Source organism: Heliangelus exortis, chromosome 5 (assembly GCF_036169615.1).
Source record: "Heliangelus exortis chromosome 5, bHelExo1.hap1, whole genome shotgun sequence".
In the NCBI taxonomy this organism is placed as follows: Eukaryota; Metazoa; Chordata; class Aves; order Apodiformes; family Trochilidae; genus Heliangelus; species Heliangelus exortis.
In genome coordinates, this window is record NC_092426.1 from 33461356 (window position 1) to 33488495 (window position 27140).

General features: G+C 46.2%; 1 long non-coding RNA gene across 4 annotated transcripts in view; it reads right to left on the reverse strand.

The window, feature by feature from the left end:
* The window catches only part of LOC139796444 (uncharacterized), a 97589-nt gene that overhangs the window by 18562 nt on the left and 51887 nt on the right, over positions 1–27140 (reverse strand). Inside the window, exon 2 of one of the 4 annotated variants that reach the window (XR_011725998.1) lies at positions 14067–14143. The exons of 2 other annotated variants lie outside the window; for them this stretch is intronic. This is a non-coding gene — a long non-coding RNA (uncharacterized lncRNA). Of the gene's footprint in view, positions 1–9551; positions 9639–14066; positions 14144–27140 lie in introns of those variants that run through there. One more of the 4 variants, XR_011726001.1, reaches the window with a different exon arrangement.

The following is a 27140-nucleotide window of genomic DNA, read 5'->3' on the forward strand; positions in this document are numbered from 1 at the left end:
AAAAAGGAATTAATTTACATTGCAGGGGAGGAGGGTACCCCAGACAATGTCAAAAGAAAAGCAGATCAAAAAGAACTGCTAGTACAGGATAGGTGGGCTGTCCTTTCAGCTGCTTTGGGAAATGTCCTTTCAGCACAAGAAAAGCTCCATAGAATTTGGTTAATCTGTTGATAAACAGAGAGTCTATGATAGGAGACAGGTCTGTCATCGGCTGGGCAGGGACTGAGCCTGTCTGTAATGGATGTGAGCTCCTTGCCCTTTCCCAGCATTTCACATCCACAGCAGCAGAGAGCTCACAGTTGCCCCTTGCTGGCTGGCACTGCCCATCCCTTAGCCCCGTGCCACCAGCATCCCTTCCCTCTGGCTGCTCCTGGGAGAGGCAGCAGAACACCCAAAGGCTGTCAGGGAGGAAACCTCTCTCCTTAACTCCACTCCGAGAGGTGTTTCAGGGAAGCATGGAAGTGCATCTCAGGGCACTGATGGTGCTGGTGGTGGTGATTTCAAAGAGTTAGGAGGTCAGGTGGAGTCCTGAAGCAGAAGCTTCATCATGACTTCCAGTTATAAACCTGCATGTGGGTGTATCAGAGCAGCCTGACTCACACCAAGGTGTGGGGCCCCCATGACTTTCCACAGCTTCACTGCTCAGAGTGCCAGCACAGCTCTATCAAACAGGAACAGTGAGCAGCCCATGGGCCTGCTAGCCAAGATACCACAGTATCAAAAACAGCTACAGCAGGTTGAAAGGTTAACAGTAAAAATAAGACTACAGACTGTAGGACATGTAGGAGTTGTTCAGTTTTGCAAAATGTAGTTATGCAAGTTTGAGCAAACCAAAAGGAATAACACTCTATGATGGGCAACCTGCAGAGTGCCACATTGTGAGGACCTTGGATTGACACTACATGACAGATACCATCAGAGCCATTTCCCCCTTCCCTGAATGATCTGTTCCCTACTAGTAGAGAGGGATTATAGACACCAGACCATGCCTGGGGGGTTTTTGACACCATCCCATCTTTTTTTGAATCATAGGATTGGCTGGGTTGGAAGGGACCTCAGAGATCAAGTCCAACCCTTGACCCACCGCTGCGGTTGCTAGACCATGGCACTGAGTGCCACATCCAGTGCATCAGTTTTCTCACTCTCATGAGACCCCACCTGGAGTACTGTGTCCAGTAATGGAGTCTCCAGCACAAGAAAGACATGGAGCTACTGGACCCAGTCCAGGAGGGCTATGAAGTTGATCAGAGGGCTGGAACAGCTCTGCTCTGGAGCCAGGCTGAGAGAGTTGGGGTTGTTCAGCTTGGAGAAGAGAAGGTTACAGGAGACCTCACAGTGGACTTCCAGTACCTGAAGTGAGCCTACAAGAAATCTGGGAAGGGACCTTTTACAAGGGTATGTATTGACAGGATGAGGAGTAACAGTTTTAGGCTGAAAGAGGGTAGATTTAGATTAGATATTAGGAAGAAATTCTTCACTATGAGGTGAAGAGGTACCACTCCACTCTTCACTCTCACTATGTGGTGAGAGTAGAAGTTGTGGCTGCCCTGTCTCTACCTGGAAGTGCTCTCCCTGGAAGTTCTAATCTTCACGCAATGAAAACTTCCACATCTGTAAATTTTTATTTCGTTGCCTTCCTTTTCTGCTGCTTTTCAGCTTAGCACACGGGACTTCCCTCCCTGTGACTCATTCGTAAGGTCTTCCAGGCAGGGTTCAGTGTGGTGGTGTCACTGATTACGGGCAGCAGGGCTGGGAATGTGTGGCTTTGTTTAACGTTCACTTTTTTTTCCTAAAAAGTCAGTGTGTCTCCCTGCAGTTTGCTGGACTGGCTGAGCAGTGCTATGCAGTTGATTGAGCTTTTATTTTAGTGCATTTCACTGTCCTGTGAAAGGGAACCTTCTGGTTTTGGGCGAATGGCAGATGTGTCACTGCAATTTGATTTTAAATTATCTACTGTTGAGTCTTTCACAAGTGAAAGACATGCATACATTTTCTCCATTACAAATTTGACTGTCTAGAGAAACAAAGGTTGATAATGAGGCTGACACCAGTTTATCAGGGAGGGGCCTATGCATGGCCTAAAACTTCAACAAGTTAGTGCCTTAATTTCTGGATACTTACCAAAACAAACCTTTAACTTGGTGCAGCTTGCCCGTTCTAAATAATATGGCCCCTTGAGTCCCTGGGTAAGCTGCTGGCCTCTACAGTGGGAACTCAGCAAGGGAGAAATGTTGAGCAGACACCACTCTGGAGTAATCAGCCATGCCAAGTCAAATGCATAATTCAGCAAGATTATGGTTAAATCTGGGAGATGAATTTCTCTCCAGCCAGTGCATGAGAACCCAGTGCCTTTGGTATGCTGAAAAACTGTTGATTAATATTTATCAGATGCAAAATGCTTTGTACATTGTAAAATGCCAGCTACTTTGTATAGCATGCCTTTGAGCACCGTATTACCATTCCTTTTTAAGAGCACTCTGCAGCCAGGGAGACTGAGGCAGGTGACTGCAAGTGTCACTGGCAGCAAACGCCCCTCAGCTGACAGCTAGCCTTTAAAATCCATCGAGGCTTTAAATGGCCTGTCTGCAGGAGCCCAGGGACAGACACCTTACCTTGCTGCTTGCACTGTCATAGAATCACAGAACTATGGCTGGAAAGGACCTCTGAGATCAGCAACCATACACACACGCAAAAAAGCCTAAACCCCTACAGTCTCAGCCCTGAGCACACCCTGAAATGCCTCATCTACACGTTTCTTAAATACCTCCAGAGATGGTCACTCCACCACCTCCCTGGGCAGCCTGTCCCAGTGCCTGACCACTCTTTCAGTAAAGAAATTCTTCCTAATATCTCATCTAAACCCATCCTCCTGCAACTTCAGACCATTTCCTCTGGTCCTGTCATTGTTCATTTGGGAGAAGAGGCCAACACCCACCTCCCTACAACCTCCTTTCAAGTAGCTGTTAAGGAAAAAAAATGATCACATAGTGATTTTTTGTTTTTCCTGGTGGCATCTTTGCTCCTTGCATGGGAGTTTGGAAAGCACCTGTGCTCATCCCTCTCCACCATGGCCATGCTGGTCCTCAGCCACCCAGGAGGGGAGGCCACCCAGGGCAGGTGACTCACGCCATGTGGCTGGGGTCATAGGCACCCTCATCCCTCACTGCTGGGGTGTGTGAGGGGCACCCCACACTGAACCTCACCTGCACTCACTGCGTCACTCTCTTGGTGACATTGGTTTGACTCCCCAGCAGGGCTTGGTGGGGGGTAAGTCCAATGTGTTTGGCAGTGCTGGAGGTACCTTGAGACCACCGCAGCAGGGGCTTCCAAGTGGTTTGGTTCCTGAGGCCACAGCCTCTGGATAACTTCCACCCCAAATGTATGTCACATTTCCTTCCAGCAAAAGCAAAATATTTACACTAAGCCAGGGTCACCCAGCGGCCACTCCTCTACCGCAAGCTGGAAGCAGCTGCAATATTGTAAACCAAGGGGCATGAGGGGGGTGGGGGTCAGGGAGGGCCTCCAGAACAATGGGTGAGGCTGTCTGGTGGGCACCAGGGAGGGGGGTATTGGGTGGGTGCTCTGGTGGCGGGACAAAGATGGGCTGGTGGGTGCCTGGCCAGGCTGGGAGCTCAGGGAAACTTGGGCAAAGTGGTGATGATGGAGCAGAGCTGCTGGTGGGGATGAGGAAAGGCAGATTTGAAAGCTGGGACAGAGATCTCCAGTGTCCCCAGCAGCCCCCTGCCCTGCTGAGCCCCAGCACGGTCAGTACCTGGGGCTATGGCCACACCAACCTCACTTCTTTACCTGCCTTCAAGGAGCTGTTGGAAATACTCCTCCTGTTCATCAGGAGTGTTTTGGGCACTGTTAAACCATCCTGGAAGCTGCTGGAATAGACTTGTGTGACCAAAATTCACTGAATTCAGTGATTTAAACCCATAAGATTGAACTACAGGACTTGCCACCTGTGTTCCCAGGCAGCCAGGGGTGGCAGATTCCCATTGTAGTAGCTTACACATAAAGGACCTTCCTAAGGTAGCTCTTCCCACCTCCTCACAGCCTGAATCTCTCCCATGTGCTACCAAAATTTTCTTCTTTATCCCATGTTGCACTGCTGACCAGCACCTGAAACTCTGCTGCAGGAATATGAGTCACAAAGTAAAGTGGCTGGCAACCCCTGGCCCCCACCCACAGGTACCACCAACTTCTCAGCTCTCACTGTCCCACTGCCTTCCACCCCTTTGCTCACAGTGGTGACCAACAGTTGGGTTTCATGTGAGACCGTGGGATGTGGACACTAGAAAAGCTCTGTCAGGTGGTAAGAATGCCTTGAACCCACTGCAGGGGTATGAGGGGACAGCCTGCCAGCACCTGGGCTGCTTCAAAAAGCAGAGATAGATGCTGAGATAGATGTGAATATCAGGTCTGAGCCACAGTGGAGATGGAGGTGGTTCTATCTCCATCCCTGCTAACCAAATGGGCCCATAAGGAGCATTGGGTGGGTTTGGATGATCCCACATCCTTTTCTGGTGTTGTTACATGGATGCCACTCTCCCAGCAAGGTTCATGTGTGGAGTAACCAAAGTACTAAAAGGAATGGAGTAAAAGGACATTCCAGTTTTTACTGCCTGTCTAAGGCAGAGGTAACTGCACTTTTTCTTTCAATCACTCTCCGCTGGCACATCTCATAACAACCATCACGGTGTCAGTGTGGGGCCAAAGCTGATGAGGGTGGCATCTGGCCACTCTCAACCACTTGGGATAGAAGGTTTTCCCCAGCTTTGCAGAGAAGTTGCTTTGTGCTGATTACTAAGCTTTTAGGTATGCAAAGCATAACTATAGCAGAAGGGGATTTCTGAGTGGGAGGAACAGTATGATTCACAGTGTCTCACCAGCCTTGCGAAACAGAATGTCCAGGCAACAGAGTTCACTTTGGTGATGCAGACACTCAGTTCTCCACCTTTATTTTGTACACTTGGCCATAACCCCAGTGCACAGTGACCTGGGAATCAGCTGAGCAAGTTACAGGAGGGTTCGTCAAGAGGAGGGGAATTCACAGAAGCACTGAGATGACCTAATACTTTAATAGCATTTTCCTCATTAGAAGAGATGTCCAGAGCACAGCAAGGGAAGGAGGGTGGAAAAGCTCTCACTGGGCACCTGATTACCACCTCTTGTGAAAACTCCTTCAGACAGCTGGCATGGGAAAGTGGTAACAGGAATGCTATCCCAACTTTGGAGACCTGAGGGCTCCACAGCTAACCCAGTATCTGGAGCACAGACACGTGACTGAATATTACTCACACAAGCAACTACTGCGTTGCACTGGTTGTTTAAAGTGATTCATTAATGCAGCCGAGGTAAGAACTTGGCCACTGAAGGGTGATTATTTTGGAGCAGCCTTCAGGAATGTCCCACCCCACATTTTCTGGTGTTGCAAAGGAGGATGGCAAGGGTAGAGAAAAAGCACTGATTTCATGAAAGGGTATTCTAAGTTGATAATCTACCTGAGTGTCAATTACTATCTTATAAGTAAAAATACTTCTTGGAACACTGCAATTATACTTTAAAAATAAAATTATATCAAGATCCTTTCCCTTCCCAGAAAACTCAAATTTAAGTTAAAACAAAAGAATTCCTGATGTTTTAAGGTATGGAAGTTCACAGTGTAGGTACCAGCCTGCCCTTTCCAATGGCCCTGTGAAAAATCCAAGTCATCTATAACATACAGTTCCATTTTATCAGGGACCACAAAAAGCAGAATGTCTTAATCTCACTCACATGGAGACTGGGCCAACTTCATCCGTCACTACAAATGTACAGCGATTTGTTTTTAGCACATTCCTGACAAGACAAATGGCAAACAGAAGGCAAACAGTCTTCAACCTTCTTCTTAAAGCCTGGCTGAGAAAGCAAGAAGCTTGTGCACACAGTGCAGTGTGCCAGCCATGTATCTCAGTACCCTGAAACACAGAACTGGTACGTGTCTCTGCATACTTTCCTAGGCTTCACACATTCTTTTCACATGTGTTACTACCATTAAAATTACACAATTGTAGATATGTTTTTGTGAAGCCAGATCTACTGCAGTGTGCCTGTGTCATATTTTCAGTGCTTCAGCCATCTACAAGAAAGGAGGGGGAAGAGGGCAGGCTGAAGCTTGCTTTCTTAATAATATGCAAAATCTTTCAAGCTCAGGTTACAGTAGGTATTTGGCACTAAGCTCCAGCTATGGAGCACATAGCCCAAAGACTCTTCCCCCAGGCAAACTCCTGAAACGTCTGAAGTGCAATGATGAAGGGCATCTGTACCAAAGGAAACTGCTGGCTATAAGATACCAAAATTAGTGTTTTATAAATAATTACTTTTAAGATTTTCTGTCTCAAAAGCAACGTTATCATCAGACCTCACTTCACCTCCTTCTGGAAGTGCCATGGGGCTGAGACTTACCCTGTTCCCTCTGTTACAGCATTTGGGTCCTACCTGATGGCAGCTTTTTGTGCTGTCCTCTAATACACACTGGCTCTGTGTGACAGGCTGGGTCTAGAACAAGCTGAGCCTTTGGCAAGTCTTCCATCAGCTGCTGCAGCCCAAGGGAATGCTTTAGGGAAGACTGGACTGACTAGTTCTGGGGTCTGACCCAGTGCAGTATGAGAAAGCTCTTGTAATGTCTTAGCATATGGACTGAATTCTTGCAAAAGATCAGGAAAAAATTTAACTCCCAAGGAAACATAAGAACATGATAAACCCATTCCTCCTATCCCACTGCAGAAAAGCAAACAAACAAAAAATAAGTGTGAAGGTGTCAAAGGTTTTTCTATCAAGTTTCATAAGGGAGTGCAATTAGCCTTATATAGCCTGTCCTTGGCCATGCTGCAAGTGGCTTGATGGGTCAACATCCAGTAAACATAGAAATTAAATTACACCAGCATGAAAAGGCCATCCTCTTCTGACCCCCTAGACTCTCCTCCAATTCATAGCACTTCTTTTTTCTAGATCTATATATGACATGATGGTTCAGGGCGTTCCTAGAAATGAAAAGGCACATTCTTCCTCACGTCCCTCATTCAGGGAAAACATATATGATGGGAAACCACATGCACACACACGTGTGTTGGCACAGCCCAAGTGTGGGCACAGATGCTGTGTCTGAATGAATGGACACACAGAGGTCTCTGTGTAGGTGAGAACATTTACCATGTGCAGTGCTGGGAAGTGCATGCATGATTCCAGCTAAACCTCAGAAGAGTGGCTGTAAGATATTGTAATGTAAAGATCCCCTCTCGTGTGTCAGAGCCTTAAGGTTTTGTGTCTTTGGGGTGGTGTCAGCTGGAGTTTGAAGCTGAGACAGGCTGAAGGTAGGAAACAATCTCTAAATCAATTTGTATAGGGGATTTCTGCAATTGTGACTAAAATGCTTGCAGCAGACAAGGCCATCAGATCTGAAAGAGTTCCTTTTCATCTGATTTTTCTAATTAATACCTATTTGACAGGGTGGTAGACAAATCATCTGGTTGTGTTTGAGCCCCATGTCCGTTTTGGCCAAGGCAAAAATGTCTTCATTGCTATTTCAGGTAGGCAGATTCAAGCCTGGGAGTATTCAGTGCCTTACACCAAACTCTGTACTGGCTGCAGGGTTCAACATGTTTTCAATAAATTCAACTGAGCTCTGTTGTCTCTGTGCTGTCTGTGGGGAGCACATCTGCAGAAATCACACTAGGGATCATGTGGGTCACTTCCCCCATCCTGAGAAAGCAATGCAGACCAGGTTAAGTGAGCTGCATATGGAAAGGAAACTAAGGGCATTCAGGGCAAAAAGGTAATAGGTTCTTAAACTGACTTCACCTTTTATTTTCTACAGTTGGTTAAGGAGAAGTCAACATGAGCTTTATCACTGGTATGAGTGAAACATTATTTTAAAACATCTGAAAAAAAATGTCTTTATGAAGGCATTATCTAAAGAAATTAATTAATTTATCATCAATATAATCCAATATTTTGCTTCACATGTGGTCCTTTCTCCACTACTATTCCTTCTCGAGAACAATACAATTTTTACAAGTAAGTGTTAATTTCTTCCACTTTTACACAAATGGACTCTTTAAGATCTACCATTTTAGATTTGCATCAGAATACTATCACTCTATACTATCAGAATACTAAACTCTAGCTCTAGTAAAACCAATGAACTTCCTCTCTTTTCTTTCTTTCTGGTCTTTCAGGCATTCTAGAAATGCGGGGTGCCCTGGTGGTCAGCCTCTTGCTCTGTCTCCCAAAAGGCCTTTCTTCATTTATTTGTTGTTAATTCTGTATAAGTCAATAATTCTTGGTTCTTCCCAATCATTCTGTCCCCTCTGCTCCTGTGATTTACATAAAGTTGGAAGGCTGCAGGTGGAGATGAGCTCCTCCCCAGCTTTCTCTTTGGCAGGTTTTGCTGCCTTTGAGGACGCCTCTCATCTTTGATGTGGGGATGGGCACTCAGAGTAAGGCTGGGATGTGCTCCAAACTTGACCTGCATGGGGGAGTACAGTTCTCTTGGAGAGCTTTCTTTTTTTTACAAGACAAATTTTTGTCCAGTTTTCCCACACTGGGTGGTTCATGTACACTTCTAAATCGGTTTTATGTATAAAATCCTGCTTTTTCTGAAGCTCAGGTGACATTTACTATTTAACTCCCCTCCTGAACTCCTTAGCTAGGGGAAAAAAAAACTGCAACCCACAAATCCATGCCAGTTTCATCACCTTTGCCCTTATGATTGACACCTTCCCTCCACTGCTGGCTTAAGACCGCTGCAAGTGGGAATTCCTTCTCCTGAATTAATTAACTCTGTATTGTTATTGCCTTTGATCTACTGCCATAGGAACAGGAACAAGCACTGGAAAACCTCCATTTGTGTGCACTTCTTATGCAAATAGCTCTGTACAGAATATTAAAGGGATCATTTAGAAGGTGGTGGGCAGAAATAGCCCCCTCCCCAAAGCTGCCCTTGATGCTCTCTGTGGAAACTGCATGGGAACAGTTACAGACCTCTAGTGGCTCTGTTGATATAGCTTGTGTAGCTTCCTAATTGCTCACCAGCACAGTATTTTGCAAAGCCACATAGTTTTCCCATAAGGATTACAACACGGTGTCATTTCATCTTCTCTGCATTTCCCATCCCGTTGTCTGTTTGTTTTATTTTCCTCACTATAACATCTGTCCCACATTGCTGAGAGATTTCACAATTGGAAACCTGCTATAAATTATGACACGGAGTTAAAGGACTTCAGTGTTTGCTCTCTGCTATTTTTTAAAGGGACACTGGGTTAGCCACCTCTTTAAAATAAGCCTTCTTTATTTTCTATTTATATACTGGTGTTTGTAAAAGCTCTCTTTAGAAACTGGAAAAAAAAAAAAGTATTTCTGTCCTTCCTGCTTGCAGCCTTTTCCACTTATCTACCATTGAATTCCTAGAGAAAAACAAACTTCTGGAAGTGCTTGCAGAAAATAATCTTTACCAAGCTCTGTCCCTAATGGCCCAGGGGGACTCCAGATAAAAACCAATTACTCACACTGCTATTGCCCCCGTGTCTGACAGAGACTGCAGCAGCCTCAGCACTGCTGGTGCCAGCTTGCGTCACCGGTGCCAGGGCTCCGGGATGGACTGGCCTCTGGTTCCCACCAAAATGGAAGCAAGAAGTCTTGAATTACAGAGAGCAGGACAGCCAGATCTGCTTGGCTCTGCAGGAGGCTGTGGTTAGTGTGCAAATCCAGGAATAGTCCGAGTGACAGAGTTTCAGCATAACAGTGTTTTATAGTGCCCAGTGCTTTCAGGGTTAGTGTCATTTATCAGCACCATGTAAGGACCAGAGACATTTCAACGCAAGACACAAGACACAGAACTGTATTCTCACAATCTAAGGATGTCTCAGTCTTTTGTGACTTCACCTGTGACTGCAACCTTTTTCCTCCTAACCAGAAAGCAGTGCGTACAGCTCCTGCAGGAATGTGCTTCTTGGCTCTTGCTCACAAATGAGAGCATTGCAAACCACAAATGTGGAGTACTTGGAATGCTCCACTATGTCAGCCTTGCTTCCTCCAGCAGCCAGGACAGAATAAGACATTTATATGGCTGGAAGGGATCTCGGAAGATCCCTTAGTCCAGACTCATGTCCCAAGGCAGGATCATTATTCTTAAGTCACTCCTGGCAAATGCTTGTCTAACCGCTTCCTAAACATGGGATGGCAATTCCACACCCTCCTCAGATACTTCTGTGTGTCATTATCCTGACTGCTCACCTTCTTCTAACAACCAACACCAGTCTCCTTTTCTATAATTTAAGCTCACTACTTGTCCCTCATGGGTACAGAGAACAATTTATTCCCCTTTTCTTCTCAACCACCTTTTATGTACTTGACAGTGGTAACATTATCTCCTTTAGTCTTCTCTAAACTTAAAAAAAAAAAAAAAAAATCAGTTTTTACATTCTTCCCTCCTAGCTCTGGTTTTCAAGACCTCCAGCTGTCCACTGGAGCTTGTCTTGAGCATAGCATCCATGGCTAGACATCCAACTCCAGCTGCATCCTCACAGAAAAGAATTATTTGTAGGCCACATGCCTATGTACATATCCCAGTAAGGCACTTACTTTTTTTGCATCAGCAATGAATCCATATTTGCATTGTGACCTGGACTATCTCTCGGATTTTTATGCAGTTTTGCTACTTGCATGAGAATTCACCACTCTCTTATATAGACTTAATTATTCCTGGCAATGCTCAGGTATAGAAAGTTGAGAACTGCCCTTACAGAAGTTAATCCCATTTTTTATATAATTTGTCTAAATACTTTTAAATTGTAGCTTTTCACTTTGATATACCCATTGTCCCTTTTCAGATTTCTGATAGCCAAGATTATGATATTCTCTATTCCATTGTCCAAGCTGTTCATAATTCCCTTAAATTCCAGGGATGCCCCAACCCTGGAAGTGTTCAAGACCAAGTTGGATGGCACTTTGAGCAACCTGATCTGGTGGGAGGTGTCCCTGCCCATGGCAGGAGGGTTGGAACGAGATGAGCTTTTAGGTTCTTTCCAACCCAAACCATTCTAAGATTCTAAATCAGACTGACCCAGAATAGACTCCCAAGCAATTCATCTTGATCTACCTTTCCCTTTGCAAAGCATAGCTATTCTCTCTGTGTGGATTTCCAATCAATATTGCATCATCCTAGACCAGTTCCGTCTACCACAGGTTCCCTTGATGTGTTACACTGTGATGAAAGCCTCACCACTTCAAAATACAGGATGACCATTGCTTGTCCCTTATCAACGAGTTTTTTTTTATGCGGCCATGAAAGGAAATTTGACCTGTTTTCCACAATTTGTTTTTGACAAATCTATGCTGGCCATTATTCATCTCTTTGATTTGCAGTAGGTGCTCACAAAAGTTTAATTGTTTGTTCCAGTATTTTTCCGGGAATTGAAGTTAAACTGAACAATCTGTAATCCCTGGCTCCTCCTTTTTTCCCTTTTAAAGACAGGAACTACGTCCGCACTTTTCCAGGCTTCTAAGTATGATCTTTGTGCTCTGTAACATCCCAGAAGCTAGGCAAGGTTACAGATAGAGCTTTTGTGGTTAAATAATTGTCTATATCAATTGTCCTAGGATGAAATTCATCTTGCTCACCTAACTTGAACACTGTCTGAAGGATCTTCTGATCTAGGCTTTGTTCTTGTTATGTGATCTCATCCTCTGCTGCCCTTGAAAGTGACTGCAATTTTTCTCTGAATAACACACAAACAAAAAGGTATCAAACACCTTGGGTTTGGGACTCTAGTCATAAACTATCCATAGCCTTTCTTGCCTGCTGGAGAGCATTTTTTCAGTCACCTGAGTCTTCCTCTGCTACTCAAGTAGCAATGGAAAAAACTACTTATTACTTGAAAGAATCTTGCTAGTTGGATTCCCTTTTGCTTCCTGACCTTTGTGATTTTATCCTCACATATCTACCTCAGCTTCTGAGTGCTTTCTTCCCTGAGGCTGAGATCAAAGAAGAGCTGATGATTTCTCTGAGTTCATCTACTGTTACATGACCTATGAACTCTCTTGGTTTTGGAGAGCTGATGCTTGTTTCTCTTCTCTCCAACTTGCCTTCTACTTCATTAAAACTTCTAACTTGCCCAAGGTTGAAAATGACATACCTTTAATTAACAAGTAAGTGGCTTTAATGGTGTCATCACTGGTTTATCTTGATCTAGGAAAGATCAGAAGACTGACCTTTGTTTCCACCTCTTACCAACTGTTAGGCTTCACCTGGGAATGTTGGGTCTCTACAGGTCAGTTTTTGTTTAACTTCCTCCCCTTACCATAAGTGATGGGTGCAAATCACAAAATTATCTAACCCAGATCTGAATTTTATGTAGCCCCAAATACTAGAAATACTAGAAATGTTTACATTTGCAACCAGAGTATTCTTCAAGTTAATCTCAACAGCTTGTTTGAAAAACATCTCTTATTTGGGTACTATTTTTGCTGGCCCCCCTCTCAGCTGGCTTTCAGAGCTTGAAGACTAGGCTGATGGAGCAGGAAACGTGTTGGGGTTTTTTCACACATATGGAAAACTCAGAATTCACTAGTAACATAATCATACTGATCTCCTGCCATACAGTAACTCTAGCTTACTTTCTGCCACCACGTATTCTTCTCCTCAGTAAAGATACTCAGAAGCTCACTGCTTGAGGAAGCCATAGCTATAATGTCAAGACTGTGAATCCAGCAGTGTGATGCTGATATAATGGTGCTCTTTCAAAAGAGCAGCATAAGGAGCCAGAGGGGGAAGGAGTTCAGACAGTCTTTCTGTTGCCCAAGAGGAAGTGAATTTCAGATAGTGCTTGAGTTGCCTTTAGTTATGATTCACCATAAATAAGCAGCTAAAGCAGCAGTTGATAGTAAAGCCATGCAAGCAAGGACTTCCAGAAGTGGAGACTCAAAGGAAAACACAGAGAAACCTGGCCCCTTGCCTAGATGCAAGTTGCCGTCCTTCCCATTCTGCTGCTTTTGTTTTTAGGGTTCCTGTGCATTTTGCAGTGTCAGCCAGTTGTCAGAGGACAGCCTTGAACGGGTTTTAGTTAAACCTGGGAGCCCAGGCACCTCCTAGATCCTAGGTCACATTCATAAGTGCTTATTGCTGTTAAACCAAAGCAGTGATCTAGATCACAAAGCAAGTAACAGAAAACCCTGCTGATAAACTGTGGTATATGAAAACTTACACAATACTTATGGACTGCTAGAGGTTAGCACTAGGAAGAGCAAACCATAATGGCTGTGTTGGTCTCCTCTAACAGAGCTGTTATCCAACCTTAGCATGACAATTTTCCATGGTAGAAAGATCAGCTCTCCTTCTCAGCCTGGGCAAAATGCACCAACAGCAAAGCATCCCCCTGTCCAGCCACTCTAAATGTGACTTCTGGTCTGGATTTATTGCGCTTTCAGACACCAGAACTTGTTTTGCCTTGCCTTACTTCTTTCTTGTAGCAATACATACAGATTATGAGTGATGATAAAGAGACAGATGCACAAAGGCACATTATGTATAACATCTAAAAAGCAAGAGATCATAACAGGGGCATTTTCAGTTTTTATAAGGACTCATCACAGGTTGCTTGTCAAGAAACAAGAAAAAAACCTCATGCTTTGAAAGACAGGAGAGAGGTGTCTTGTCAAGCTGGCAAAAAGACAAGGGTGGGCATAAATCCCTAAAACAACAGACACACATGCCCACACCCACATGGATATATAAGGACCAACATTAATAAAAGGTCCCTAGCAAACAACATTTCTCCCTACCAGTACCTCCCACTACCAGAAGCTCTGTTTATGTGAGGAGTGAATTTGCTGAGACAGATTACATGAGTAAAACCATCCTGTTTGCTAGCATGGCTCATCCAGGCAAAGTAAAGGACAACTGTGACACCTCCATGCCACCTGGTCACATTATGCCTTTGGATACAGTCGTGTTGGCTGAAGCTGCAATAGAAAGACTGAAGGATGCAAAAATGAGAGTGGGGGATGTGCTAGATGCCAAATACCTGATCTCTCTTCAGAAGGAATCCCTCAGCAAAAGAAGGATTGTCTTGAAACAGCCTGCAGAAGGATGGGCTGATACCTGAAAGAGATTAAAACAGTAAAGCTGTACTCAAGCTGAGCTGCCATGTGGAAAATCTGTTGCTCCCCATGCAGCAAGGGTCCCTGTGTGCTTCTATAGCTGGAGGGAAAACTACTAGAAGTAGGAGGAGAGATTAATACAAAAAAGAATTTGCACATTCAAAAAAGCTGACCTTATCTTTGGAAACAGCTAACTTTATCCCTTGCAGCAGAAGAGAGTAGTCCATGTGCCTTAGCTTCAATGAGGGGAATTCTCTGCCAAACGGAGGTATTAAGGCAGGGAGAAGGACCTCCAGGTGAGGGAAGTTAACATAATTATTAACAATACTGGATTGCTTTTTAGTATGAACTATGATGTGGCTTCCCAAACAATAAGAAATCATCCTTGTTTAGAGGCCACAGAGGAAAGGATCAAGTGAAATCAGCAAGCACCTGTGGAAATTTCTAGCAAAGGCTGGCAGAGTTTTACAGAAAAAACATGCTGTTTGCCACCACTGCCCCCTCCCCAGTGCCCAGAGCTGTGCTGGCTGTCAGGACCACAGTCCTGCTACATTTTTCTGTCTCCTCAAGAAGAGAAGCAACACATGAGTGCTCATCTCATGACTCTCGTGAGCTTGAGGATATGAGGAAGGTGCTTTCTTCTACTTTGTGGTCCATTGTTCATGCAGACTCTCAAAATTCTGCTCTGATAAGCAATCTGGATACATTTCAAATTAAACAGAAGATTGCACTGTCAACTATCACACTCTGCCACTGTCCTTGTTGCCAGAGAGCATCTAATCCCTACCCTGATTTCTTCTGCTCAACACAGACCTTCTAAGATCCTCCATCAGACTGCAGCCTCTGCTGTTCTCTAGTTCCTCAGGATACCTGTGCTCACTGGGACATGCTCTGGTGGGATCCTTGTTCTCCTGAGGCAGCAAACCCTGGCCACAGTCAGAGGACAGGCACCCGCCAGAGATCCCAAGGAAAGAACTGTGAGGTTTTGCTAGGCAGCACTTTGTTTGAATGCATGAATCTTTTTGAATCATATGTTTACTCTGGTTTTGTAAAGGCTAGAGCCCATCAAATAAGGTAAGCAACACTGTTTCCAAGGCAAACATTTCAGTTATTCATTCAGATTTGACCTCTATCATCCCTCAGGTCCACATGTCCCACTAAATTTTTATCTTGCTATTTCTCAGGAGGTTGGGTGAGCCAGGAGGAGGAAACAGTAAGAGCTCTCTCACCTGCCACCTACACTTCTGTCAAGCAGCACCCTGTACTAAGGCTCCAGCTTGTGTCACAAAAGTTTAAAGGGTTGATTTACAAACATTCTCAGAAAAGAAGTATATATTTATTTCTATCAAACATTTCACAGGGAAGTGATCCTGCTCCCCCACTTTGATAAAAGAGTTCTCCTGCATAGGGGTGGCAGGAGAAAGGGAGTGAAATAAGATAAATCTGCTCAGCTTGCCTCAATTTAATGAGCTCCTTTAGGCCTTATCACTCACCCTCTCCTTTCCCCCATTGTGAACTTCTCAGCCTCATCAAAAAAGAGCTTCTTTTCTTTTTTTTTCTCATTTTTTCTCTTCTAAATCAGGCTCTGTTTGATCAGCCCTTTCCCCTTTCTTTCCACAATCCCCCACATCATGCTGGAACTGGTACCAGTGGAGCATGTCGGCATGCCCTAGCAACAGAGAGATTAAGGGAACTACCAGCTCCCAAGGACGGGCTGGCTCGGACTTACTAATTAACTGCAGTGAAAGAAATGAATGAGAACAGCCCTTTCTTTGGGGCAGAGGAGGCACTAGAGGTGGATGAAGGAGTTCAGCTAAAAGAAAGTTTCCCTCCCCCCAAACATGTGTCAACATTCAAGACCGATCCTTTCTTAATAAGACTTTGTGTACCGAGGGGATTTGTATGGATGGGAAAAGGCTGACAGCACCAAGCCTGATGCAGAAAAACATGGGTGAGACCCAAGTCAAACTGTGGATGCCCTTTGCCTTGCACCCAGCTCTCTCACATGGCTGGGACCTGAAGGATGCTGGTGGATCCAGAGAGGCAGGTCCACTCTCAGCCCCAGGGGGATGCCCATGCCCCCAGGCCGTACCCTTCATGTGTCCCTGAGGCCCTGCGTGGGAGGGGGGCAGCTGTGAGAGAGCAAAGGGTGTCCCAGCAAGGGAGGTCAGAAACAGAGCTCCCACAGGGGAGAGGGGCTGAGCCCTCCAGGGGTTTGTAATGAAGAAGCACGAGCTGTCCCCTTCAGCCCCTGCCACCCTCCCAGAGTCACCTTTATGGAGCACACCCATGAACAACAGGCTATGGGTTCTTTTCACACCAAATCCCAGCCAGAGCTTGTCCATTTTCAGTCAGCCATATCCTCTGCTGGTAAATCTTTTCTTAATTATGAAACATTTGTGACACGTCTCTCTCTTTTTTTTTTTTTTTTTTTAAATAAACCGTTAGTTTTTGTTCTTGCTGCTTAGGGGCATTTTGCCCTGGACTGAGTGTGAAAGTGAAACTGCTGAAATTCCTGTGGGCTAGGACAGGCCACTGCTGTTCCAACACCAGGCACAATGGGCCACAACTTCTGGTAATTCGCCAGCCCATCTCTCCAACTTAGAAAGCTTAGGCAAACTGGTTACTTTTTTTTGTTCTTTTTTTAAATCTTTGAATCTTGGTGGTTTATCCAAACCAAACAGGCCATCTCTTCATGTGCACTCCTGCTTGTTCCCTGTGCTGCAGGGGCAGGTGGTGAGGGGGGAAGCATGGCCTCCAGGGACACCCCACTGCCCCACTGATGACCTGGTCCCCATTTTGCTCAGCAAGTCCTGCAGAGAGCAGCTCCCCAGAAACCAGCACAACTTCCCCCTGGGGGAGCCAGACCTAGAGCCAAGGAGCTTTATTTCCTGGTCAGACACACCAAATGCCAACACCACTGCTCGGGATCTTCATCCCACATGCATCCCATGGGGCATGGGATCATAGAATTTTCAAGGTTGGAAGGGACCTTTAAGATCATCCACTTCCAACCCCTCTGCCATGGGCAGGGACACCTCCCACGAGGTCAGGTTGCTGAGAGCCCTCTCCAGCCTGGCCTTAAAAAGTTCAGGGATGGGGCTTCCACCACCTCTCCGGGCAACCTGTGCCAGTGTCTCACCACCCTCATGGTGAAGAACTTCTTCCTAACTTCCAGTCTAAATCTCCCCTCCTCTAGTTTGTATCCAATCCCCCTAGCCCTATTACTACCTGACATCCTAAGAAGTCCCTCACCAGCTTTCCTGTACCCCTCTTTCAGATGCTGGGGGCTGCAATCAGGCATGTGGGGCCGGGGGCACCCACATGTCTTTCCACACCAGCACGTGGTGCCTGAGCCAGTGGGTGCCTGCTGGGAGGGTGGGGAGGATTTGTGGTTCCTCATGTTCCCCTGGGATGTGCCATGCTCCATGTAGAGCACCAAGGGAAGCAATGCAGGGGGCAGTGTGTTCCTGGCCTAGGGAAGGGTGAGATGACTCAGTAGCTCTTTCCCACCCCTGCTGCTAACTATACAGCACCCTCCCCATATATACTGTAGTTGATTAAAACATTTCTGAAATAAAATGCCACTAAAAAGGGAACTGCAAAATCCTGCTCCTTACTCTGAAAGTTTGAGGGTTTTTTTCTCTCTGAGAAAAGGCTGTGGAAAAATGCTACTGTCTTACAAAACAGTACTGTGCCTTTGCATATTTAGCCTTGGATCTGCTGGTATTAAAGACAAAGTCAGATTTTATTACTTTTTATTTCTTTTAGCCCTGCAGCATCAACACAGACAAGCCACGTAATGAACTGCAGAATCTTTTCTTTCTGAGCACCAGAAGTGATTTTTTTTTCTGTATACTGTCTCAACCCTAACTTTGCTAACACCCCATAAGCCTCATGCAGCATTTTGGAGCTTCATAAAACTTCCAAGGTTTTTTTATAATTCAGGTGTACTGCTTTCCAGAATTAATCTCTATGGACTTTAATTACATTTGTGTGGCCTGCCGTTGATTTCATCCTCTTAAGTTTTGTGGGACCTTGCCATATGTGTTTGTAGGGAATTCCTTTTCAGAGCAGACCTGTGTTTGAAATCTGCTACTGCCTGCAATGTGCCTGGAAAGAGAGGAAGCCCTCTGGAGCTGCAGGTCCCCAGTGGAAACACAAAATGGTTAACTAGCTGCTGCCTGTGGAGACTGTTTCATGGGACTCTTCAGATCTGTAATGTTTAGAAATGATGTGACACAGTAATCCCTTAGAGAACATGATAAATAATTCAAGGCTAGGAAAAAGGAAAAGGAAAAAAAAAAGGGGAAAGAAAAAGGGAAAACGAAAACCCCAAACATAAAACCATCTTTAAAATGCTTTGTTGTAACAGTTTGGCCTTTCTTAATGCAGCTTGCAGAGGCAAGCTATCTAGCTGCTTTCTGAAAGTCCTTGTTATGGTATTTAATGAACCCTAGGGATCATTACACTATAAATGTGCATCATGTTTATATAGATGCATTTGACAACTTATTACAATACTAGGGGTTAAAAGTCATTTCCATGGATTCGCAGCCAAGATAAACTCATCCACACCCCCAGGGTGAATAGTATTTAAACCTGTGTTTGTGTAAAGAAGGCAGTCAGGCTTTCCATCACCTGGAAAATGAGCGGGCTTATCTGTTACTTATCTCTCATGTTTGGCTTTTATATGTAAATTTGTCTGCAGCAGCAGTAATCGATAGTCAGTGTCCTCTCTGTCCCAAGATTGGTCTCTTCGGGCCAAACCCCCTCTCTCTCTTGGCAGCTGGGGGGGCTGCCAAGCTCCTTCTCCTCGGGGTGGTGATGGGGACCGGGCTGGAAGCAGCAGGCATCCCATCCTGTCCCCTCGGATCACTGGGACCTGCCATCCAGGGCTGGGGAATAGTGGTGAACTCCTTCCAGATAGTATTTGCAGTAGGTGATTAAAACCCGTTTTAAACTGCTACTGGGCTTAACTAGACTAGTACCCAGGTAATGGAATATTCTAATAGTACCTGAATTAAGCAGGATATTTTTAACGTATATGTGTGTATAAACACACCCACCCACGGAAATACAGCTGGGGTGACTCTGTTAAGTTTTCTGAGAAGAGAACTGTGGGTTGAGACCAAATACAGAAAACATTACCCAGAAAGTGTCAGAGAAAGAAGGAAGAAACAAAACAAAAACCCCACATCTCACGTGTAGTAAAAGTGGTTGCCACCTCCGTGGCAGACAAACAAACAGCAACAGTTTCCTTGGTCGGGACTCGGAGAGATGGCTGGAGACAAACAGTGCCTCGCAATGCTGAAAAAAACCTACACTGGGATTTCATGAAAGAACCAACTAATCTGGTTTCGACCTGGTGCAACAGACAGGAGCAAAAGCTAATAGTGGGCAGCACTCCAGGGCAAAAAACAGTCAACGGGGAGGGAAAACTGAGTTTTAAACATTTCAAGTGCTCAGGCCACTGACTTTAAAAGCTGCACCATGCAGTGTAAATAGCTACAAACTTCAGACGTTTTTTTTCCTCTCTGACAGAACAAGCTCCTTCTTGCTTCCACCTTCTCCTATTTCCACTTAGCCCACAGGCAAACCCCAGAGCCTTTAGCTGGGAAAGCAGACCACTCCTTCCCAGCATCAAAGGGGCACTGAGAGCAGAATGCAGTCACCACTTCACACAACACACATACATTGAGGTGCATTTCTTGCGTGTGGCTTCCAGAGCTGCCCCTGTGGCTACTTGCCCCTGCCCTCTCTGCCCAGCAGCACACAGAGGTGTGTAGGGCCCTTCCACTGACATTGCATCCATCACCTGGGATGCTGGAAGTCAGCTGCCCAGTTGCTCCCACCCGGGATGCGGAACTCCGCCAAATTCCCTGGGGGTTAGGGTTGTGTCTTTGTTTCGTTTTCTCTTTCAGTAATTGCTTCCACAGAGCTATTAGGTGTGATGGGTGGGGTGTGGAGTGTACCAGCACTGCTGTGTGAAGGGAAGGGATCCATCTGTGGGTTGTTAATAAACAGCTTGCATGACTCCAAAAGTCCCAAAGCAATGTGCTGGACACCAGCAGCACAGTGAGTGCTCAGAATTACCCTCTGCACAACGGCACAGCAGACCCAGCTTTGGGCATTAACACAGCTCTGAGGACAACACTTCATTTCACATCTCCAATGGGAAGCATTTGTAGAAAGTCAAGCACTCACATGGGACTAGAAGAATAACAATCATCTCTTGCACTGCAGTATAAAAAATAGGGTGTGAAATCAAACAGCTGATCAGTGGTCACAACTACTACCATACTGAGTCCTCAGCTGCTTTATGCCCAAACCAAAAAAATTGTGATGCAGGCCCTACAACATCAGGAACATAGTGCTTCATCTCACTTTCACCCACAGGAAAGGTGGCACATCAACAAAATCAGCATTTTTCTGTCAGAGACCTGTGGAAACTGCTTGCCCAGGCAGAGAGTTGTTAAAGGAAACCCGAGCAGCACCCATCCCTGAGCCATGCCTGGAGCCTGGAGCATCTCACCCACTAGCCCTCTACCAGCTGGGGAGCTCTGCAAGGCTCATGAGAGGAAACAGCTGCAAAAGCACCTTTTTTATCACTAAACTCAGAGCTGCACCTCTGAGCACACAGCTCTGACCTATTTCACAAGCCACATGCACCAGTCTGAGACCCACGTCAGCTCAGTGATGTCAATGGGATTACTCCATCCCTGTAGCAGACAAAGTCCAGGCCCAAAGAAGATTCACTGAGGAGGAAGATGCTCTTTCAACATATTTTCCAGCCCAGACACCCTTGCAGGAGATCAGACTCAGTTTTTATCACACGGTTAGTAAATTCCTAGGGGAATTTACACCAAACTGAGGTGAAGTGTTGATCTGCCAGAGGGTAGGAAGATGCTGCAGAAGGACCTGGACAGGCTGGGTCAATGGGCCAAGGCCAACAATATGAAATTCAACAAGACCTAGTGCAGAGTCCTACACTTTGGCCACAATAACCCCATGCAGTGCTACTGGCTGGGGGGACGAGTGGCTGGAGTAGCCAGAGAAGAGAGGGACCTGGGAGTACTGGCTGACAATCGATTGAACATGAGCCAGCAGTGTGACCAGGGGGCCTGGAAAGCCAATGGCATCCTGGCTGGTATCAGGAATAGTGTGGCCAGCAGGACAAGGGATGTAATTCTCCACCTGTATTCAGCACTGGTGAGGCCTCACCTCAAGTACTGTGTACAGTTCTGGGCCCCTCACTTCAAGAAGGACATTAAGGTTCTGGAGAAGGTCCAGAGAAGAGCAATGAGGCTGGTGAAGGGACCAGGGGGAAAGTCTTATAAAGAGAGACTGAGGGAGATGGGGTTGTTCAGCCTGGAGAAGAGGAGACTCAGGGGGAACCTTATCACTCTCTACAACCACCTGAAGGGAGGTTGTAGTCAGGTGGGGGTGGGGATCCTCTCCCAGGCCCCGAGTGACAGGAGAGGGCATGGCCTGAATCTGTGCCAGGGGAGATTTAGGTTGGACACAAGAAAACAATTCCTTACAGAGAGGGTTATCGGGCATTGGAATGGACTGCCCAGGGAAGTAGTGAAGTCACCATTCCTGGAGGTGTTTAAGGAAAGGCTGGATGTGCCACTCAGTGCCATGGTCTGGCTGACATGACAGTGTTAGCTCATAGGCTGGACTTGATGATCTCAGAGGTCTTTTCCAGCCTCAATAATTCCATGGTTCTCTGATTCCACTTGTTCATTTTACACATCAGGGTATTTGTCTTTTGGGAGCCCCTAGCACCAAGCCACTGTCCCTCAGTGTGTGGGTTTACTGACCCTCCTACTGAGAGATCCCAGACAAGTGACTGGGTTGCAGTGGCTGATGTACCAAAATGACAGGAACACCAGTGCAAGGGAGCTGGCCTAAGGGCTGCAGGGCTGGGAAAGGGGTGCTAGAGAGGTCAGAGAGCCCTGCCAGGAGCAATGGCTTGGCTGCAGCACTGTGCGGCCATCACACCTTGTCCCTTCCTGGTCAGTCCCCACAGAAACACGCTGAGACCTGGCCAGGGTGACCCTCTGGGGCCCAGAGATGAAGCAGGGTATAACACCCAGGAGGCAGAGCAGGGAGAATGCATCCAAAGCCTTTCTTTCTGGTATGATCTTTCCTGCTTTCATCTCCTAATTGAGCAGCTTTCCTTGTTTCCTCTGTTTTGTTTTGGTTTTCCTCTGTTTTTCCTGCTTGTAACTCTCACATCCTACCCTTTCCTTTCTGCTCTGGATATTCTCTTTCCTTCTGACCCTCTAGATCCTCTGCAGCTCCTTTCCTGCATCATCTCTCCCTACACTTCCTGCCACTACCAAGCTCATGTGTCCATTTCCCTCTAAATTCGCCCTGTTCCCCTGTATTACATTTTCCACTGCTTCAGAATTTCCTTCCATATTCTTCATCAATTCAAGTCTCATATTTGTCAGTGGGCAAAAGGATCCTTGGCCAGCCTTTGAGCTGCCTACTTAGGGGATGCTGGAAGCCAAACCAGCAGAGCCTCTGGAGCATGTTAAATGAAGCAGAAGGTGAGATTGGAAAGATAGCTAGAAGCAGAGCAAACTTGTGGTGTCAGATCTGGGAGATAAAACCTTTTGTTTTAACTGATGCTGCTGCCAACAGCAATCTGGTGTGCTGCTGCCAGCAGATAGGTGTGCCACCATGCCTCAGCAGGCAAGCCAAAGGATTTTCATACCTCCTGCAGCTAGGATCCGGATAGGATGTATAGGAAGTTTAAATGTAAAGTCATCATTGCTGTTGACTGCCCCTTACATACAGCTATGCTCACAACTCAGATTGCAAAACCAGGCTCCTATATTTAGAAAAATAGGCTTATGCTGCTGGTGAAGCCTTAACTCAGTCCCTGCCACCCACGTGCAGCAAGACAAACCTCTTCTACGGATGCGGCGCTCCAAGGTCCAACCAGGTGTCCCAGTAGAATCTCAGGAATGGTGCTCTGACCAGCCTGGATCGGTGCTACTGCTCCAAAGGTGGCTCAACCAGCCCCCTGGCTTCCCCAGGTGTGAGCTTTTATTGGCCCCCTAATCCTGCTCATGCGCAGTAGGGCCCTGCCCTAATCAGGCACAGGTGGGCTTAGCACGAGGTCAAGCCCACTACCTGGCAATTAGTGGCACCTGGTTGCCTCATGTCACTACACCCACGTGTTACAGCACTCTCTTGTCTGAGGCCCCACAGGAAGGATTTTGCAGAGCAGTGTCCTGTGGCACAGAACAGACTGCAGGGTCTGAAGAGAGCCCCTCTGCCCTTTCCTTCCCTGTGCTTCCCAATGAGGCGGGTGTCTTGCAGAGCAAGTAGTATGTGTATCGTGTAATTACAGACTGTGCCATAATGCATGCCCACAAAAGAGATGAATTAAGGCTGAACAGGCAGTTACAAGCAGCATTACATCATTAGACTAATCTCTCCTTGGCTGGCCATGAAGGACCTCATCCTCTTCCCAGTGCCAACAAAACACCATCCCTCTATCCACTTGAGTGGAAGATGTCTTGGGCTGGCCCCAAGGCTCATTCATGGCTGTCAGCTGCCAGTTGAGGCTGTACCCTTGAACACATTAAACTTTTTGTACATAATTCATATAACCACGCCTAACACTTGCACTTTCATTCAAGTAGAGACTTCAGCCCAGGTGTTGTGGGTAGTGGGGTGTGAGAGGAACTTGCTCTGCTGCCACACTTGCCCTACCTGTTCAGCCTGTTGAGTTGTTAATTGCCATCAGAAGTTGCTCACAGGCTGAGCAGGAGGAAAAGGGCTGCTCCTGACCTGCTCAGCCTGCAGCCAAAGGGCCACAGCGAGCTGATTAATTCTGTTTTCCCACCTCCATGCACTGTGAGAGTGGGGCCAGGGCAGCTGGGCAGCATGGGCAGCCCTGGCAGCCATGCCAGCATGGGGTGACACCCTCCTCTGCACCTGCCAACCTTGCCTCCCCACCGTGGCCAGCAGCCCCAGGGATGGCAGAGGCCAGGCTGAATGGAGACATGCACAAACTCAGCATCATGTCCCAAGGATGATGCAGGACTCCTTAGGGCTAAATGGCTGCTGTGGGTTAGTTTTCCAGAGCAGATCTCCTTACCTTTTTGACTTCCCCAAGAAATCTGGCTTTCTCTGCAGGACACTTGCCTAAGTATATGCATTTTTTTTTCACTTCTGAGTCCTTCATTTTAACCCCAAAGTGTAATTTTTGAAAAAGGGCTAAATGTCCAAACTACACAGGGGACTAACCTAAAGGTGAGCAACCTTCACATGTGAATGTGCCTTAACCTCAGGCCTCTTGTTTGCTTCTTCCACATATTGCATGCAGTCATTGGAATTTTCCTTCACAACCTCCCAGGTGGCCTTTTCATCACCTCAGGAAACCTCGTACCATTTCTGACATCTCTGCCCCCGTGGCCTCCTGTGTTGCTGGTTTCAGAGCTGCACACATCAAAATGATGAAGACACACCTCACTCTGTGCACAGACAAGCATTATCACTCCCAAAAAAATCATGGGCAAACTGTCCAGTTCAGCCACTGCCCATGAGAAACAAATTATTCCTCAATCTGACAGACTGAGGATGCTTTTCCTGTTATTTCATCTGATCTTTTCCTTTGTTTCATTTAAACTGATCTGGTTTAACTCTCTTGTATCATATGAAAGAACTCCATTGCCTTCCTTCTGTTTATCTGTGAAGGAATGGATGAGGTCATTTTATATTACTCTTCATACCATCGTTTTGAAAGATGAATGCCAGTGTTTGCAGATATCTGCACTTTACACACGCAGAAGACAGGGAGAGAAGGACAAATATAAAACAAATACGAGAACCTGAAAGGAAAAGGAGTGGAAAGGACAAAAGAGAAACTCAAATTAAAAATAGATGAAGCACATGTACACGTGTGCATGTTCATGTTTGCAGGCACAGTCAGGCTTGCTCTGTCACCCGAGAAGCCTGATATTAAGGCAGTTGTTCAGCTGTTTCTAATACATAGCATAGAAAAAACTCTAGCTGGAGAAACGTTTTGTTTTAACAGTGAGTCATACATGAGAAAAATGTGGGTGTAGCTTTCAGGGAAGGGGCTGGGGAAGGCTCTATGAACTCTAATTTTGCAAACCTCCAAATAGGAAGATGCATGAAGTTGATCAGGACACAAAGCATGTCACTCCCTCCCTTCCAGACATGACTGGAAGTAAATCAGCTCCCATTAAGAGTCTGATTGCACCACTTGCCCTGTGCTGGATCTGTCCTGCCCTCCAGGGACCACTGGAGAGGGGCGAGGTGGCTCTGGCCTGGCCCCACCGGAGTAGCCCCAGGCAGGGCGACTGCCACCAATGGTACCAACCTTGGGCAATGTCTAACACAGGGACCAACCTGTTCCTGGCCTCCTTAAATGCCACTAATCACCCAGGATGTTTCCTGAAGCTTCCCCAGCCCAGTTTTTTATGCAGATTTACTACAGCAGTGCTTATGCTCATGTTTTAACTAAGCATCAGCGGGTCTTGAAGACCAGACTTCTGCCGTTAGGTAGATAGCTTTAAATCTGGAGTAATTCAGATTTGCTTTGGTGTCAATGAGGCTGAGGTCCCTGGTGCCCTCCCCTTCATCAGCACAAGTACCAAGCATTTACCAAGGTGCCATTATCCCAGCATACCTGTAGGCAGAGGCTCCCTCGGAGGCTGGGAACTGTAAACATCTTGTCAGCTTGCGAAATGCCCTTGATTCTTCCAGAGTATAAACACCATGGGGGAAAAAATAAAAACAAAAAAGAGGTGGCTATTGCTTGGGAGTGACAGCCTGAAGATCAGGCTTTCTCCCTTGACTATCCTGTAGCCTTTTTCTGGGCGTTTAAATTCAAATATCCTGGTTTTCTCACCAATTTTCCGGAGTGAAAAGCACCGAACAGTCTTCCCGGGGGAAGCTGGACACTATTGTATGCTGAGGTGCAGCACAGAGCACCCCTGATGGTTAGCGTTTTCCTGATGGGCAATACCCAGTGATTCAAAGGGGCACAGCCAAGAGCAGCAGCAAAGTGAGCAGCAGACCACTTACCAGGACATAGAGAACAGTGATAAAATCGATTCGAGTCCAACCGCCTTCTGGGGAAAAGGTAAGGGATCCCTTCCTTGGGCTAATTAAAAAAGGACTGAGTGATAAGCACCACCGGTATTTTGTAGGCAACAGTGCTTTTTGGCTTGTTTAAGATGAACTATCTGACTTAATGACGGGGAGGCTGACTCCTGAAACTCTGTTATACCCCTGTGACTGTGGAGAAATGCTATTTTTTACTCTAATTACATTATTCCTTATATACACCAGGGCTATTGAGAGAGAATTTGTCTTTGGGTCTCTTTCGTCTGTTAAGTTCTATGGTTTGTGATTCACTTTAGAAAAACAAGGGTGGTTGAAAAAAAAAAAGTTGTTTTCAGCTGTGTGGTGATGAAATACAGTAACTGAAAATTCTGTGGGTTTTGAGGTTGGATTTTGTGATTAAAATATTGTTAAGTTCAGGATAGGATTGGCGGGTAAAATGAGTTACAGTAAGACATTGTGCTTTCACCTCTAGGAAGGCCAAGTTAAAGCCCTGCCTAGGATCAGAAAAACCAGTAAGCAGTTCAGGATGATTAACAGTTTCTGACCATGAGGAAGGGAGGACAGGAACACCCCAGGGGGCCAAGGAGGTTGGGTTTGATTCCCACTGCCCATCCTGCTGCTTCGGAGCCTGGGTCTCAAGCAGAGGAGGGCACTGCTGGCAAAGGCAGACCTCTCCTCCTGGCATGGTGGAAGGGGAACCAAGATGAGTGTTACAGGGATGCTCTGAGGTCGGACAAGGGCTGTGCAGCCACCTGGTTGGGGCAGGTGCCACATGAAGCTTGTGCTCCACACAGGCTGCCCATGCCAGCATTACAGGTTCCATTTTTGTCCATTTGTTGTCCCGGCCACCTCGGTCAGCCTGTGACAAACAGACAAGG